Raw genomic sequence first — 15756 nt, 5'->3', positions numbered from 1 at the left:
GCGAACTTACTGATCATACCTCCTATATTCACGTCTAAATCATTAACGTACACTATAAACAGCAAAGGTCCCAGCACCGATCCCTGTGGTACACCACCGGTCACAGGCTTCCACTTGCAAAAACAACCCTCGACCATTACCTTCTGCCTCTTGCCACTAAGCCAATTTTGGATCCAATCTGCCAAATTGCCCTGGATCCTATGGGCTCTTACCTTCTTAACCAATCTCCCATGTGGGACCTTATCAAAAGCCTTAATGAAGTCCATGTAGATTACATCAACTGCTTTATCCTCATCTACACATCTAGTCACCGCCTCGAAAAATTCAATCAAGTTAGTTAGACACGATCTCCCCGTGACAAAGCCATGCTGACTATCCCTGATTAATCTCTGCCTCTCCAAGTGGAGATTAATCCTGTCCTTCAGAATTTTTTCCAGTAGTTTCCCAACCACTGATGTTAGACTCAACGGCCTGTAATTACCTAGTTTATCCCTGCTATCCTTCTTGAATAATGGTACCACATTCGCTGTCCTCCAATCCTCTGGTACCTCTCCTGTGGCCAGAGAGGATTTGAAAATTTGTGTCAAAGCCCCTGCTATCTCCGCTCTTGCCTGGGATACATCTCATCTGGGCCTGGGGATTTATCCACTTGTAAGCCCGCTAAAACAGCTAATACTTCCTCCCTTTCAATTCTAATATGTTAAAGTATATCACAATGCCCCTCCCTGATCTCTACACCTACATCGTCCTTCTCCATTGTGAACACATGAAAAGTAATCATTTAAAACCTCACCTATGTCTTCTGGCTCCACATAGATTGCCACTTTAGTCCCTAAAGGGCCCTACTCTTTCCCTGGTTATCCTCTTGCCCTTAATATACTTATAAAATGCCTTAGGATTTTCCTTTATCTTTTCCACCAGTGTTTTTGCATGTCTCCTCTTCGCTCTCCTAATTACTTTTTCAAGTACCCCTCTGCAATTTCTATACTCCTCTAGTGCCTCTGCTGTTTTCAGCTCTCTGAATCTGCCATAAGCCTCCTTTTTTTCCTGATCCAATCCTCTATATCCCTTGACATCCAGGATTCCTTGGATTTGTTGGTCCTACCCTTCACCTGCAGGATACAGCACCTCAGGTACATGTCCAGGTACCTTTTAAAAGAATTGAGGGTCTCTGCCTCCACCACCATTCCTGGCAGTGAATTCCAGACAACCAACACCCTCCGGGTGAAAAACATTCCCCTCATGTCCTCTCTAAGCCTTCTACCAATTACCTTAAATCTGTGCCCCCTGGTAACTGATCTCCCCGCCAGGGGAAACAGGTCCTTCCTGTCCATTCAAATCCCTGGGTCCTGAAGATCTTCACGCTAGAGCGTTGAAAGAAATGGTTGCAGAGATAGTGGATGCATTGATCATCTTTCAAAATTCTATAAATTCTGCAGATTGGAAGGTTGCAAATGTAACCCCACTGTTTAAGAAAGGAGGGAGAGAGAAAACAGGGAACTACAGACCTGTTAGCTTGACATTGGTTGTAGGGAAAATACTAGAATCTGTTGTAAAGGATGTGATTACTGGACACTAAGAAAATAATGATCTGATTGGGCACAGTCAACATGGATTTATGAAGGGGAAATCATGTTTGATGAACTTGTTAGAGTTTTTTGAGAATGTTACTAGCAGAGTGGATAAAGGGAAACCAGTGGATGTGGCGTATTTGGACTATCAGAAGGCTTTTGACAAAGTCCCACATGGGAGTTTGGTAAGCACAATTAAAGCGCATGGGATTGGGGTTAATATACTAGCATGGATTGAGAAACAGGCAGAAAATGGAAAGTAGGAATAAATGGGTCATTCACAGGCTGTGACCAGTGGGTTACTGCAAGGATCAGTGCTTAGGCCCCAGCTGTTCACAATCTATATCAATGATTTGGGTGTGGGGACCAATTGGGGCATTTCCAAGTTTGCAGATGACACAAAACTTGGTGGGAATGAGAGTTGTGAGGAGGATGCAAAGAGGCTTCAAGGGGATTTGGATAGTCTGAATGAGTGGGCAAGAACATAGCAGATGGAATATAATGTGGATAAGTGTGAGTTATCCACTTTGGTAGGAGGAACGGAAGTGCAGAGTATTTCTTAAATGGTGAGAGGTTGGAAAAATTTTGATGTCCAAAGGGACCTAGGTGTCCTTGTTCATAAGTCATTGAAAACCGGCATACAGGTGCAGCAAGCAATTTGGAAGGTAAAAAGTACATTAGCCTTTATCGCAAGAGGATTTGAGTACAGGAGCAAAGAAGTCTTACTTCAATTGTATAGAGCATTGGTCAGTTCGCACCAGGAATACTGTATGTAGTTCTGGTCCTCTTGCCTGAGGAAGGATATATTTGCTATGGAGGGAGTGTAGCAGAGGTTCACCAGTCTGATTCCTGGGATGGTGGGATTGTCCTACGAGGAGAGATTGAGGAGACTGGGCCTGTATTCTCTGGAGTTTAGAAGAATGAGAGGTGATCTCATAGAAATTCACTAAATTCTTAAAGGGATAGACAGGGTAGATGTAGAAAGGATGTTTCCCCTGGCTGTGGGGTCCAGAATCAGGGAACACAATCTCAGAATAAAGGGCAAGCCATTGAGGACTGAGATGAGGAGGAACTTCTTCACTCAGAGGGTGGTGAATCTTTGGAATTCTCTGCCCCAGAGGGTGGTGGAAGCTCAGTCACTGAGTAAGTTCAAGACAGAGATCAATAGGTTTCTGGTTGCTAACGACATCAAGGGATATGGGGACAGTGCAGGAATATGACGTTGAGGTAGATGATCAGCCATCATCTAGAATGGCAGAGCAGGCTCAAAGGGCTGCATGGCCTACTCCTGCTCCTATGTTCCTATGTTTCTAACAGTGGGATGATTTTAAAAAAGAAATGGAAAAGTTGCCGAATAAATATATATTAAAAAGGCGATGTCAAATTTCTGAAACAAAATTAATAAAATCAAACAAAAATTGAAGAGGGCATATAGGGATCATTGATACGACAAAAATAAAACAGATTTAAAAGAATGGTACAATATTCCACAAATATAATCAGTAAAAAGAGAATTGTTAAATCGGAAAACCACATAGGTAACTACTGGAGAATGGAATTAGGGAGTGGGTAGCAAATTGGATTAAAAACGGATTAGAAGGAAGAATACAGGGAGTAGGAGTAAAGAGCAGTTTGTCAGTGTGGTTGGAAGTTGGTTGTTGTGTCTCGGGGGTTCTCTTCTTTTCCCTATGTATGCCAATGATTTGCCTATAGGGCTCGAATGAGTGCTGTTCACATTTTGTGATGATAATAAAATAGGAGGCATTGTAAATGATTCCAAAGACCAAACAAAGGTACAAGGGGTACATTGACAAATGGAATTCAATGCCTGTAAAGTGAGGACGTATATTTTGGTTTTAAAAGCGAAGTAATAATTGTGGAAGTAAACTCAGTGATGTGGAAGAACAGAGGGATTTGTAGTTTCAAGCTCACAAGATATCTAATGCAGAAACCTCTAATAGACAAAGCCATAAAAAAGCTAATGGAATACTGGGTTTCATAGTAACAGTATAGGGTATAAAATTCTAGACGTATCAGTGAACCGATTTCAAACCTCAGTAAGACTACATTTGGAGCACTGCGGGAGTTTTAGACTCCACACAATAGGGGTGATATAGAAGCAATAGAGACAGTAGAGCACACATTCATTAGCACACTATCTGGCATGAGGAAATACGAATACAAAAATGAAACTGGGTTTGTTTTTGTTAGAACAGAGGAGAGTATGGGTGATTTGATGGATGTGTTTGCAATTATGACAGACTAGACAGAAACAGACTGTTTTTAGCTGATTCAAATGAGGGAACATAAATCTAAGATTAAATGTAAGATTTATGACTGACAGAAGGATGAACTTTTTTGTTTACACAGAGGGTTGTGAGGCGATGGAATGCACTACCGGCATTAATAATTGAAGCAGAGAATGTCAATATTTAAAAACAGGTTAGATTGGTGACTGAAGAAAACTTGCAAACTTAGCAGTTAAGTGGGAAATGAACTTCAACACAGATAAATGTAAGGTGATGCACTGTGGTAGGAAAATAGAAACAATACCTACACCTCAGAAAATAAGAGATAGAATGGGACAAAAGAGCAAAAAGATCTAGGAATACAGATGAATGGATAATTAAAAACAATATTGCAGGTCAGCAAAACAATAAAAATGCTAACAAAGCACTGGGATTTATTTCTAGGAATATAGAATTCAAAAGTTATGTTCAACTTAAATAGAACTCTGGTCAGGCTGCACTTAGGGTACTGTGTACAGTTCTGGTCTCCAGACTAGAAAAAAGATATAAAAGCACTGGAGAAAGTGCAAAAAATATTTACAAAGATGATACCAGAACTGGGAGATTACAGATTTCAGAAAATACAGAAAACATTTAACAGGTTGGGGCTTTTTCCTTCAGAAAAGAGAAGACCTGACAGAGGTCTTTAAAATTATGAATAGATTGGGAAGGGTAAATGTGGGAAGAATGCTTCCATTTGTGGGAGAATCCAAAACTAGGGATCATAAATACAATATCGTTACAAATAAATCCAAGAGAAATAAGGAGAAATTTCTTTACTCAGAAAGTGGCGATAATGTGAAACTTGCTAGCAGAGCAAGTGGTTGAGAGTAAAAGAGGCTTTCAAAAAGAAACTAGACAAGTACATGGCAGAAGAGAGAATAGAAAGATATGCTGAAGGGTGGAGATGAGGTAGCTGGAATGGGAGGAAACTCATGTGAAGTATAAACACCAGCGGAGACTAGTTGGACCGAATGACCTGTTTCTGTGCTGTATATTCTATGCAATTCTATGAAGGAAGCTAGGGATAAAGGGCGAGAAACAGTGATATCTACAGTATTTCAGTGCAGCGTAATGGTGTTATCGCTCCAGTTTTAGTACACGTATCAATTCATTCCTTCCGAACTCTGGTTTCAACGCAACTGCCTGATCATTTGGAGTAATAAGAACAGGACAGAAAAATTCCAGTTTTTCAATGCTGAGTTTTAAATACACACTGTATAAATGTGTGAAACAGCAGTTGATCATATGCATAAAATGGTTCAGTTAAACTTCTACAAAATTGAAACAGACTGTTTCCCATGAGTGTACTGGCATAATTGTAATCTCTCCCATGGTCTACAATATCGCTAGGATTTGCTGACATAACACTGGAAGTACGATTATACCCACGGCAAGTGATTTCCTGCAGATCAATATCCCAGGACAAATCCTATGGATTTCTACACTTAGCAGTATTGCAATTGAATGCCTGAGCAACACATTTCTGCATTATCCCAGCAAACAGTCACAGGGCACTTTTCTGAGTGAGAAACCAATATACACAGCAACAACAATTTTCTCTTATAGAATCATGCACCACAGAAAGAAGCCACTCGGCCCATCGTACTGATATCACTTATATGCAGCTTAATTTAGCTATCCAAAGCGCTTCTTGATTAAGTGTTTAAATTTCCAGGATATAGTAGTTCTGTGGTCCTTGACAAAAGTGAAAGAGTTGGGATTTTCTGGCAGCTTCAAAGGCCATTTTCCTAGTGTCAGCTCAAAAATTCACAGATAAACTGATTGCAGTTTCATAATTTGCCCTGATGGGATTTGAACTCATGACCTTTGCTATACCAGGACCAGAACCAAAAACGACTGTAGTCTGGACATTGATGAATTGTGATAGCCTCAGTCACAAATACTATATTATAATAAACTATCGAATTTACAACAGAGCAGTGAACAGTGAGAGAACCGCTGCCATTCCAGGCCAGATTGTGAGTGTCTGCGGTTCAGTCTAATCACTTTAAACCTTAAATTACAGCACCTTAAATTACAGCACTGGTGATACATAGCAGTTCCTTCAGTATCTGTACCAAGGAATGGCAGAATAGTGTTTCAGGTGAAACCGTACATGGATTCGCACAGTCCTCACCCAAATATCAACCTGCTTTTTTTTCCTCTCGCTCTCTCCAATGCTGACTGCCCTGCTGTGGGATTCTAGCATTTTTCCCTTATTTCCCATTTCCAGCAATTCCAGACCAGATGATCTTTAATCATTCACCAGTGCAGGCAATTGTGGAGAGTGGAAGCGGGATGCAGTCAATAAATATATGGTTCAGTGGCAGGGGTGATAGCACTGAGCCCACAGTTGAGACTGGTGCCCCCCTCCCCAGGCCCTGGTATCCAGGAGTCACTAGATATCGCTAGATATCCAGTGTCTCTCCTCCACCACCTCCCCGCCCCACCCCACCCCGAGCAGACCTGGTATCGGTGTCTCGCCATCCACAAGGCACAGTGGTTCCTCCCCCATCCCTAGAGGTCCCCATATCCGGTGCCTCCACCGCACCCCCCCACCAGCCTTCCAGTCTCCTGGAATACTCCCCCCAACTTCTGGGAGTTCCTCCAACCACCCCCCTGTATCCGGGCCTTCTTCCTTCTCCCCACCACCCATCCCCCGTATCCAGCCATTCTTTCTCCGCCCCCCCACCGCCTCCCCCACCCCCACTCCTCCTCCTCCTCGGCCACTGGTATCCGGGTGTCTTTCTACCCCCCCACACCACTTCTCCTCGGCTCCTGGTATCCGGGTGTCTTTCCCCCCCCCTGCCTCCTCCCCCCATATCTGGGTGTTTCCATCCCCCGTCAGCATCTGGGCATTCCTTCTCCTGCCCCCCACCTTGTATCCAACTGTTGTTCCGTCATTCACCCCTCCCGTGTCCAGGCATTCTTCCCCTGCCGCCAACCCCCCGTATCCAGGTGTTTTTTTCCCCCACCCCCCCGCCGTATCTGGGCTTTCTTCCCGGCACCCCACCCCACATCCAAATGTTCGTGTCCTCTCCCACCCCCTGCCCCGTATCCGCATTCTTCACCCCCTCAACCCCCACCCCATATCCAGGCGTCTCTCCCCACCCAGGCCCCTGGTATCCTGGTGTTTCCCCCAGTCCCCGGCCCCTGATATCCGGGTGTTCTTTCACCTCCCCACAGTCCCTGGTATCCGAGTGCTCCCCTTCCCCAGGGCCATGGTATCCGGGTGTTCCTCCTCCCCGGCCCCTGGTATCCGGGTGTTCCTCCTCCCCGGCCCCTGGTATCCGAGTGTTCCTCCTCCCCGGCCCCTGGTATCCGAGTGTTCCTCCTCCCCGGCCCCTGGTATCCGAGTGTTCCTCCTCCCCGGCCCCTGGTATCCGGGTGTTCCTCCTCCCCGGCCCCTGGTATCCGAGTGTTCCTCCTCCCCGGCCCCTGGTATCCGAGTGTTCCTCCTCCCCGGCCCCTGGTATCCGAGTGTTCCTCCTCCCCGGCCCCTGGTATCCGGGTGTTCCTCCTCCCCAGCCCCTGGTATCCGAGTGTTCTTCCTCCCCAGCCCCTGGTATCCAAGTGTTCCCCCTCCCCGGCCCCTGGTATCCGAGTGTTCCTCCTCCCCGGCCCCTGGTATCCAAGTGTTTCTCCTGCCCGGCCCCTGGTCTCCGAGTGTTCCTCCTCCCCGGCCCCTGGTATGCGAGTGTTCCTCCTCCCCGGCCCCTGGTCTCCGAGTGTTCCTCCTCCCCGGCCCCTGGTATCCAAGTGTTCCTCCTCCCCGGCCCCTGGTATGCGAGTGTTCCTCCTCCCCAGCCCCTGGTATCCAAGTGTTCCTCCTCCCCGGCCCCTGGTATCCGAGTGTTCCTCCTCCCCGGCCCCTGGTATGCGAGTGTTCCTCCTCCCCGGCCCCTGGTCTCCGAGTGTTCCTCCTGCCCGGCCCCTGGTCGAGTGTTCCTCCTCCCCGGCCCCTGGTATGCGAGTGTTCCTCCTCCCCGGCCCCTGGTATGCGAGTGTTCCTCCTCCCCGGCCCCTGGTATCCAAGTGTTCCTCCTCCCCAGCCCCTGGTATCTGTGTTCGCCCCTCCCCCGGCATCCAGGTGTTTCTCCTCCCCGGCCACTGGTATCCATGTCCCCCCTCCCCCGGTATCCGTGTTCCCCCACCGCACCTCCTGCCCCGGGTATCCGGGTGTTCCTCCTCCCCCGGCCCCTGGTATCCGGGTGTTCCTCCTCCCCCGGCCCCTGGTATCCGTGTGTTCCTCCTCCCCCGGCCCCTGGTATCCGTGTGTTCCTCCTCCCCCGGCCCCTGGTATCCGTGTGTTCCTCCTCCCCCGGCCCCTGGTATCCGTGTGTTCCCCTCTCCCCCAGTATCTGTGTTCCCCCCGCTGGCCCCCAGTATCCAGGTGTGTCCCCCCCACCCCCACCCGGCCACTAGTATCTGCATTCCCCCCTCCCCCCACTATCCGTTTCCCGTGCTGGCCCCTGGAGCTGGGTGTCTCTCCCCCCCCCCCACCCTCCCTCGGCCCCTGGTATCTCCCCCCTCGGCCCCTGGTATCCAGGTGTCTTTCTCCACCCCCCCACCCCTCCTCCTCAGCCCCTGGTATCCGGGTATCTTTCTCCACCCCCCGCCCCCACACCCCCACTCCTCCTCGGCCCCTGGTATCCGGGTGTCTTTCTCCACCCTCCTCCTCGGCCCCTGGTATCCGGGTGTCTTTCTCCCCCCGCACCCCCACTCCTCCTCGGCCCCTGGTATCCGGGTGTCTTTCTCCCCCCCCCACCCCCACTCCTCCTCGGCCACTGGTATCTGGGTGTCTTTCTACCCCCCCACCCCTCCTCGGCCCCTGGTATCCGGGTGCCTTTCTCCACCCCTACCACCCCCCCACTCCTCCTCAGCCACTGGTATCCGGGTGTCTTTCTCCCCCCCCCCCCCACCCCCACTCGGCCCCTGGTATCCGGGTGCCTTTCTCCACCCCCCCCCCCCCACTCCTCCTCAGCCACTGGTATCCGGGTGTCTTTCTCCCCCCCCACCCCCACTCCTCCTCGGCCACTGGTATCCGGGTGTCTTTCTACCCCCCCACCCCCAATCCTCCTCAGCCACTGGTATCCGGGTGTCTTTCTCCCCTCCCCACCCCCACTCCTCCTCGGCCACTGATATCTTTCTCCACCACCCCCCCCAACTACTCCTCGGCCCCTGGTATCTGGGTGTCTTTCTCCACCCCCCCCCCAACTACTCCTCGGCCCCTGGTATCCGGGTGTCTCCCCCCATCTGTGGGTGTTTCCATCCCCCGTCAGCATCTGGGCATTCCTTCTCCTGCCCCCCACCTTGTATCCAACTGTTGTTCCGTCATTCACCCCTCCCGTGTCCGGGCATTCTTCCCCCGCCCCCAACCCCCCGTATCCAGGTGTTTTTTCCCCCACCTCCCCGTCGTATCCAGGTTTTCTTCCCGGCACCCCACCCCCCGCCCCATATCCAAGCATTCTTCACCACCCCAACCCCCACCCCGTATCCAGGCGTCTCTCCCTGTATCCGGAATCCTGGTGTTTCCCCCAACTCCCGGCCCCTGATATCCGGGTATTCTTTCACCTCTCCACAGTCCCTGGTATCCGAGTGTTCCCCCTCCCCCGGCATCCGGGTGTTCCTCCTCCCCCAGCATCCGGGTGTTCCTCCTCCCCGGCCCCTGGTATCCATGTTCCCCCTCCCCCGGTATCCGCGTTCCCCCCCACACTTCCAGCCCCTGGTATCCATGTGTTCCTCCTCCCCCGGCCCCTGGTATCTGTGTTCCCCTCACCCCCAGTATGTGTTCCCCCCGCTGGCCCCTCGTATCCAGGTGTGTCCCCCCACCCCGGCCGCTGGTATCTGCATTCCCCCCTGTATCTGTTTCCCGTGCTGGCCCCTGGTATCCGGGTGTCTTCCCCCCACCCCTCCTCAGCCCCTGGTATCCGGGTGTCTTTGCCCACCCCACCCCACCCCCTCGGCCCCTGGTATCCGGGTGTCTTCCCCCCACCCCTCCTCAGCCCCTGGTATCCGGGTGTCTTCCCCCCCTCCTCAGCCCCTGGTATCTGGGTGTCTTCCCCCCACCCCTCCTCAGCCCCTGGTACCCGGGTGTCTACCCCCACCCCTCCCTCCCCTCCTCCTCAGCCCCTGGTATCCGGGTGTCCCCCCCACCCCTCCTCAGCCCCTGGTACCCAGGTGTCTTCCCCCTCGGCCCTTGGTATCTGGGTGTCTTCCCCCACCCCTTGGTCCCTGGTATCCGGATGTCTTCCCCACCCCCACGGCCCCTGGTATCCGGGTGTCTTCCCCCCCCCCCTCAGCCCCTGGTATCCGGGTGTCTTTCCCCCCCCCTCCTCCTCAGCCTCTGGTATCCGGGTGTCTTCCCCCCCCCCCTCAGCCCCTGGTATCCGGGTGTCTTTCCCCCCCCCTCCTCCTCCTCTGGCATCCAGTTGTCTTCCCCTCCCCCTCGGCCCTTGGTATCCGGGTGTCTCCCCCTTGGCATCCGGGTGTCTTTCTCCCTGTCCCTGCCCCCACACCACTCCTCCTCGGCCCCTGGTGTCCAAGTGTCTTCCCCCCCTCCCCCCTCGTATCCGGGCGTTATCCGCCCCCGGTGTCCCTGAGCCGGGCCCACTGCCTCCCTCTCCCGTTGTTATGCCCGAACTCCTCCCTCTAATCCGCGGCTTGGCCACAACTCCAGTCCCGGCAGGAAGCCGGTTCACGGTGCGGCGTAGTCTCAGACTAGCTGGTTGGGACACGGGACAAGTAGCAAAAGCTCTGGCCAGTCTCTCACTCACCCGCTTCTCCAGCGAAAGCGGCCACATCAGCACTGCAACCCGGAACCAAAACTCAACACAAGGCAACACATCCGGGAGCGTTACCATAACAACTGGGATTTAGAGAGAGAAAGGTAGAGATATTAAGAAAAAGGGCAAGGTTAAAGGGAACAGGAGTATACAGTGAAGTAGGAAGACAGTAACAGAAAAAGGAGAAACCAAAAGTATAGGAAATAGAAACAGAAAGAGAGACAAAATCAGGGCTAAACAGGGAGAGAGAATTGAGAACTAGAAAACAAACAGGGAGAGAAACAGGTTCAAAACTGAGAGAAATAGAAAGTCAGATAAACAGTGATGGACAACAGAATTAGAAGCAGAAACAGGGTTAATTAAATGGAAGGAATGAGAACCAGCGAGGGAGGTAGACAGAGAAAGGGAGAACCAATATCCCAGACACCTCCATTACTATCCCTGGGTATGTCCTGTCCTGGCAGGAAAGAAACACCAGAGGTGGTAGTACAGTGGTATACAGTAAAGAGAGAGTGGCCCTGGGAGTCCACAACAATGACGCCTGAGCCCCATTGTGAGAAACGTAGCCCACTTAATAATAATTTACACCAAGTCAAACTCTGAAGAAGTAAGTTTATTTAACGTTCTTGCAAGATCGGGTGTCCTACAAGCAGGCACACCCATCAACATATTCAGTTCATGTTTATACAATACAAATCCATTTGTCCACGCCTTTATTTTACATTATTGGTTATAACGTATTATGACACTAACCTATCCTATGGTTGCTACAGTCTCCTCCTCTGTTTACTTCTCCCCCTACTCTAACATTCGAGCCCCTGACTCTTGTTTTTGTTTTACCTTATTTGGCTCTCCATTGTTTTAACTTGCAGCTGTCAGCCTTTATCTTAGTGGGGCAGTTTCTTATTCACTACATCCTTTGTTCTAACTCTTGCTGTTTTCTTTTCTCTGCCTAAGCACAATTTTTAACTGCTGTACTGTCTCAAGGTCTTTACTTACATACCCTTATCAGTTCTCTTTTTCAGTGATTTCATTATGTTGTGTAGAAATGACTTCTCGGTAATTTTCCACAAGCTGTAGAAACAACATTTCAGTATTTCTTATTCTCACACCCATGAAATCTAATTGCATCAAATCAAACATAGGCAAGGAAACCTCCTGCTGATTACCACTTTCCGTCATCCCTCAACTGATGAATCAGTACTCCTCTATGTTCAACACCACTTGGAAGAAGCGCTGAGGGTAGTAAGGGCACAGAATTTACTCTTGGTGGGATGTTCAATTCCCATCACAAGAGTGGTTCAGTAGCACCACTACTGACTGAGCTGGCCAAGTCCCGAAGGACATAGCTATCAGAATGGGCTTGGAGTAAGTGTTGAAAGAACCAACACCAGGGAATAAGCTACTTGACCTTGTCATCATCAATCTACCTGACACAGATGCATTTGTTTATGACAGTGTGATGCTACCACCAAGCTAAATGGGATAAATTAAGAACAAGCAGCTCAAAACTGGAAAACCATGAGACTTTGGACCATTAGAAGCAGCAGAATTGTCTTCCACTACAATCTGCAACCTCATGGCCTGGCATATACCCCACTCTTATCATTACCATCAAGCCAGGGGAATAAACCCAGTTCAATGAGTAATGTCAAACAACATGCCATAAACAAGGCATACCTGAAAATGCCAACCCGGTGAAGCTATAACACAGGATTACATGCATGCTGAACGACAGAAGCAGCATGCTATAGACAGATCAGGTTAACACTCTGCAGTAATGCCACTTCAAGTCATGAATGGGGATGCACAATTAACTAGGTAACTGGAGGAGGAGGCTCCATGAACATCTTCAACCACAATGACAGAGCCCAGTAAGTGAGTGCAAAAGATAATGTTGGATGTGCTTGCAAACATCTTCTGCCAGAAGTGCCAAGTGGATGATCATCTTGACTTCCTGAGGTCTCCACCATCACGGATATCAGCCAATTTGAGTCACTCCACGTAATATCGAGAAACAGCTGTGCACTGGATACAGAAAAGGCAATGGGCTTTGATAACATCTGGACTGTAGTGCTGAAGACCTGTGCTCCAGACCTATCTGCGTCTCTAGCCAAACTGTTCTAGTACGGATACAACAATGGCATCTATCCAACAATGCAGAAAATTGCCCAGGTATGACCTGTCCACAAATGCAACTTGATCCAATCTGGCCAATTACCACCCCATTCATGCCACATAAGTGCCAGGCAATCGCCATCTCCAATAAGGAGGAGTCTAACCTTTTCCGCTTGATCTTCAATGACATTACCATAATCAAATTCCCCACCAACGTCCTGGGGATCACCATTAATCAGAAGCTTAACTCGGCGAGCCACAGAAAAATATGAAAAGGAAAAATGTGCAGGGTTACGGGGAGAAGGCGGGGGAATGGAACTGAGTGAACTGCTCTTTCAGAGAGCTGGTGTGGACACGATGGGCTGAATGGCCTCCTGCACTGTAACAATTCTGTGATTCTGTGAAATACTTTGGCTACAAGAGCAGATTAGAGGTTGGGTATTCTGTGGCGAATGACTCACTTCCTGAATCCCGAAAGCCTTTCCACCACCTACAAGGCACAGGACAAGAGTTTAATGGAATACTGTCTATTTGCCTGGATGGATGCAGCTCCAACAACATGGTAGATCAGTGATTTTTCAGATTGGCAAGAACTACATGGTGATTTATCGTAAGAAACTGTGCTGGGACTTTATGTAAATTATTTGTCCAGAGGCACAAAGAGAATGATAACTGAGTTTGTTCATTTGTCATATTATCCTGAGTGCATTAATAGCTACGCTAACAACCAATTCAAGATAATCAGTCAAGCTCGTAACGTGGCTCATTTACACTTGCAAGAAGGAACATACACTCATACGCAGGGACCCGTCTCTGCAAACAAAAGGAATATGTTCAAGCCTGGTGCCTTTTTTGAACTACCCAGAAGCTTTAGGAGCCTATAGTTTCACATTGCTTTCTCCATGGCAACGCCTCAGCCAATCAAGTCGACCTGCCGACAAATCAGCACCCTTTTCTCCTGTAGTATAAATTGTTGTGATCGTTTGAAATTTGGCATTCTTGCATTTGGCCTGATGAGTGCAAGATGAAAAGCTTCGGCAACACGTCTCTCTTTTCAGCAATATTCAAGTTCTGTACTACCAACCTATTAGACAGCATGACAGACTATGAGGATAATTGCTTATAGACATAGATTGTGCTCGACCGAGGTGGGAAGAATGCACTGTTTATTCTGGTTGCACTTCACCACACTTCACAACATATATTTAAATTCTGTTTCTCTGAACATAAGCGATAAGGATGCTGTTTCGGAACGGATTCCCCTACATCCACATCATGTGTGGCTAAGGTTGTCTTCTTCTTCTTCTTTGGCCTCCTTGTCTCGAGAGACAATGGGTAAGCGCCTGGAGGTGGTCAGTGCTTTGTGCAGCAGCGCCTGGAGTGGCTATAAAGGCCAATTCTAGAGTGACAGACTCTTCCACAGGTGCTGCAGAAAAAATTGGTTGTCGGGGCTGTTACACAGTTGGCTCTCTCCTTGCGCTTCTGTCTTTTTTCCTGCCAACTGCTAAGTCTCTTCGACTCGCCACGCTTTAGCCCCGCCTTTATGGTTGCCCGCCAGCTCTGGTGATCGCTGGCAACTGACTCCCACGACTTGTGATCAATGTCACAGGACTTCATGTCGCGTTTTCAGACGTCTTTAAAGCGGAGCCATGGACGGCTGGTGGGTCTGGTACCAGTGACGAGCTTGCTGTACAATGTGTCCTTGGGGATCCTGCCATCTTCCATGCGGCTCACATGGCCAAGCCATCTCAGGCACCGCTGGCTTAGTAGGGTGTATATGCTAGGGATGTTGGCCGCCTTGAGGACTTCTGTGTTGGAGATACGGTCCTGCCACCTGATGCCAAGGATTTTCCGGAGGCAGCGAAGATGGAATGAATTGAGACGTCACTCTTGGCTGATGTACGTTGTCCAGGCCTCGCTGCCGTAGAGCAAGGTACTGAGGACACAGGCTTGATACACTTGGACTTTTGTGTTCTGTGTCAGTGCGCCATTTTCCCACACTCTCTTGGCCAGTCTGGACATAGCAGAGGAAGCCTTTCCCATGTGCTTGTTGAATTCTGCATCGAGAGACAGGTTACTGGTGATAGTTGAGACTAGGTAGGTGAACTCTTGAACCACTTCCAGAGTGTGGTCGGCAATATTGATAGATGGGGCATTTCTGACGTCCTGTCCCATGATGTTCGTTTTCTTGAGGCTGATGGTTAGGCCAATTTCATTGCAGGCAGCCGCAAACCTGTCGATGAGTCTCTGCAGACACTCCAGTGTGAGATGTTAATGCAGCATCGTCAGCAAAGAGGAGTTCCCTGATGAGGACGTTCCGTACTTTGGTCTTCGCTTTTAGACGGGCAAGGTTGAACAACCTGCCCCCTGATCTTGTGTGGAAGAAAATTCCTTCTCCTGAGAACTTGAATGCATGTGAGAGCAGCAGGGAGAAGAAGATCCCAAACAGTGTAGGTGCGAGAACACAGCCGTGTTTCACGCCACTCAGGATTGGAAAGGGATCTGATGAGGTGCCGTTATGCTGAATTGTGCCTTTCATGTTGTCATGGAATGAGGTGATGATACTTAGTAGCTTTGGTGAGCATCCAATCTTTTCTAGTAGTCTGAAGAGACCACTTCTGCTGATGAGGTCAAAGGCTTTGGTGAGATCAATGAAAGCAACGTAGAGGGGCATCTGTTGTTCACGGCATTTCTCCTGTAGCTGGCGAAGGGAGAACAGCATGTCGATGGTGAATCTCTCTGCTTGAAAGCCACACTGTGCCTCAGGGTAGACACACTCAGCCAGCTTCTGGAGTCTGTTTAAAGCGACACGAGCGAAGCCTATAAATCAGCACCCTTTTCTCCTGTGGTGTAAATTGTTGTGATCGTTTGAAATTTGGCATTCTTGCATTTGGCCTGATGAGTGCAAGACGAAAAGCTTCGGCAACACGTCTCTCTTTTCAGCAATATTCAAGTTCTGTACTACCAACCGACTGTTCATATTAGAGAGCA

At 49.3% G+C, this 15756-nt stretch overlaps 1 protein-coding gene across 4 annotated transcripts in view; it reads right to left on the bottom strand.

Annotated features, from left to right (window-relative positions):
* Nucleotides 1-10690, bottom strand: part of LOC137384820 (golgin subfamily B member 1-like) — an 87356-nt gene extending 76666 nt beyond the window's left edge. For all 4 annotated transcript variants that reach the window (XR_010977668.1, XR_010977669.1, XM_068059345.1 and 1 more), the window contains exon 1: nucleotides 10639-10690. The gene's annotated coding sequence lies outside the window, so the exon portion shown is untranslated. The remainder of the gene's footprint in view (nucleotides 1-10638) is intronic.
* Nucleotides 10691-15756: the final 5066 nt, after the last annotated feature.

Source organism: Heterodontus francisci, chromosome 27, assembly GCF_036365525.1.
Source record: "Heterodontus francisci isolate sHetFra1 chromosome 27, sHetFra1.hap1, whole genome shotgun sequence".
Classification (NCBI taxonomy): domain Eukaryota; kingdom Metazoa; phylum Chordata; class Chondrichthyes; order Heterodontiformes; family Heterodontidae; genus Heterodontus; species Heterodontus francisci.
This window is presented reverse-complemented; position numbering and strand designations above follow the sequence as displayed.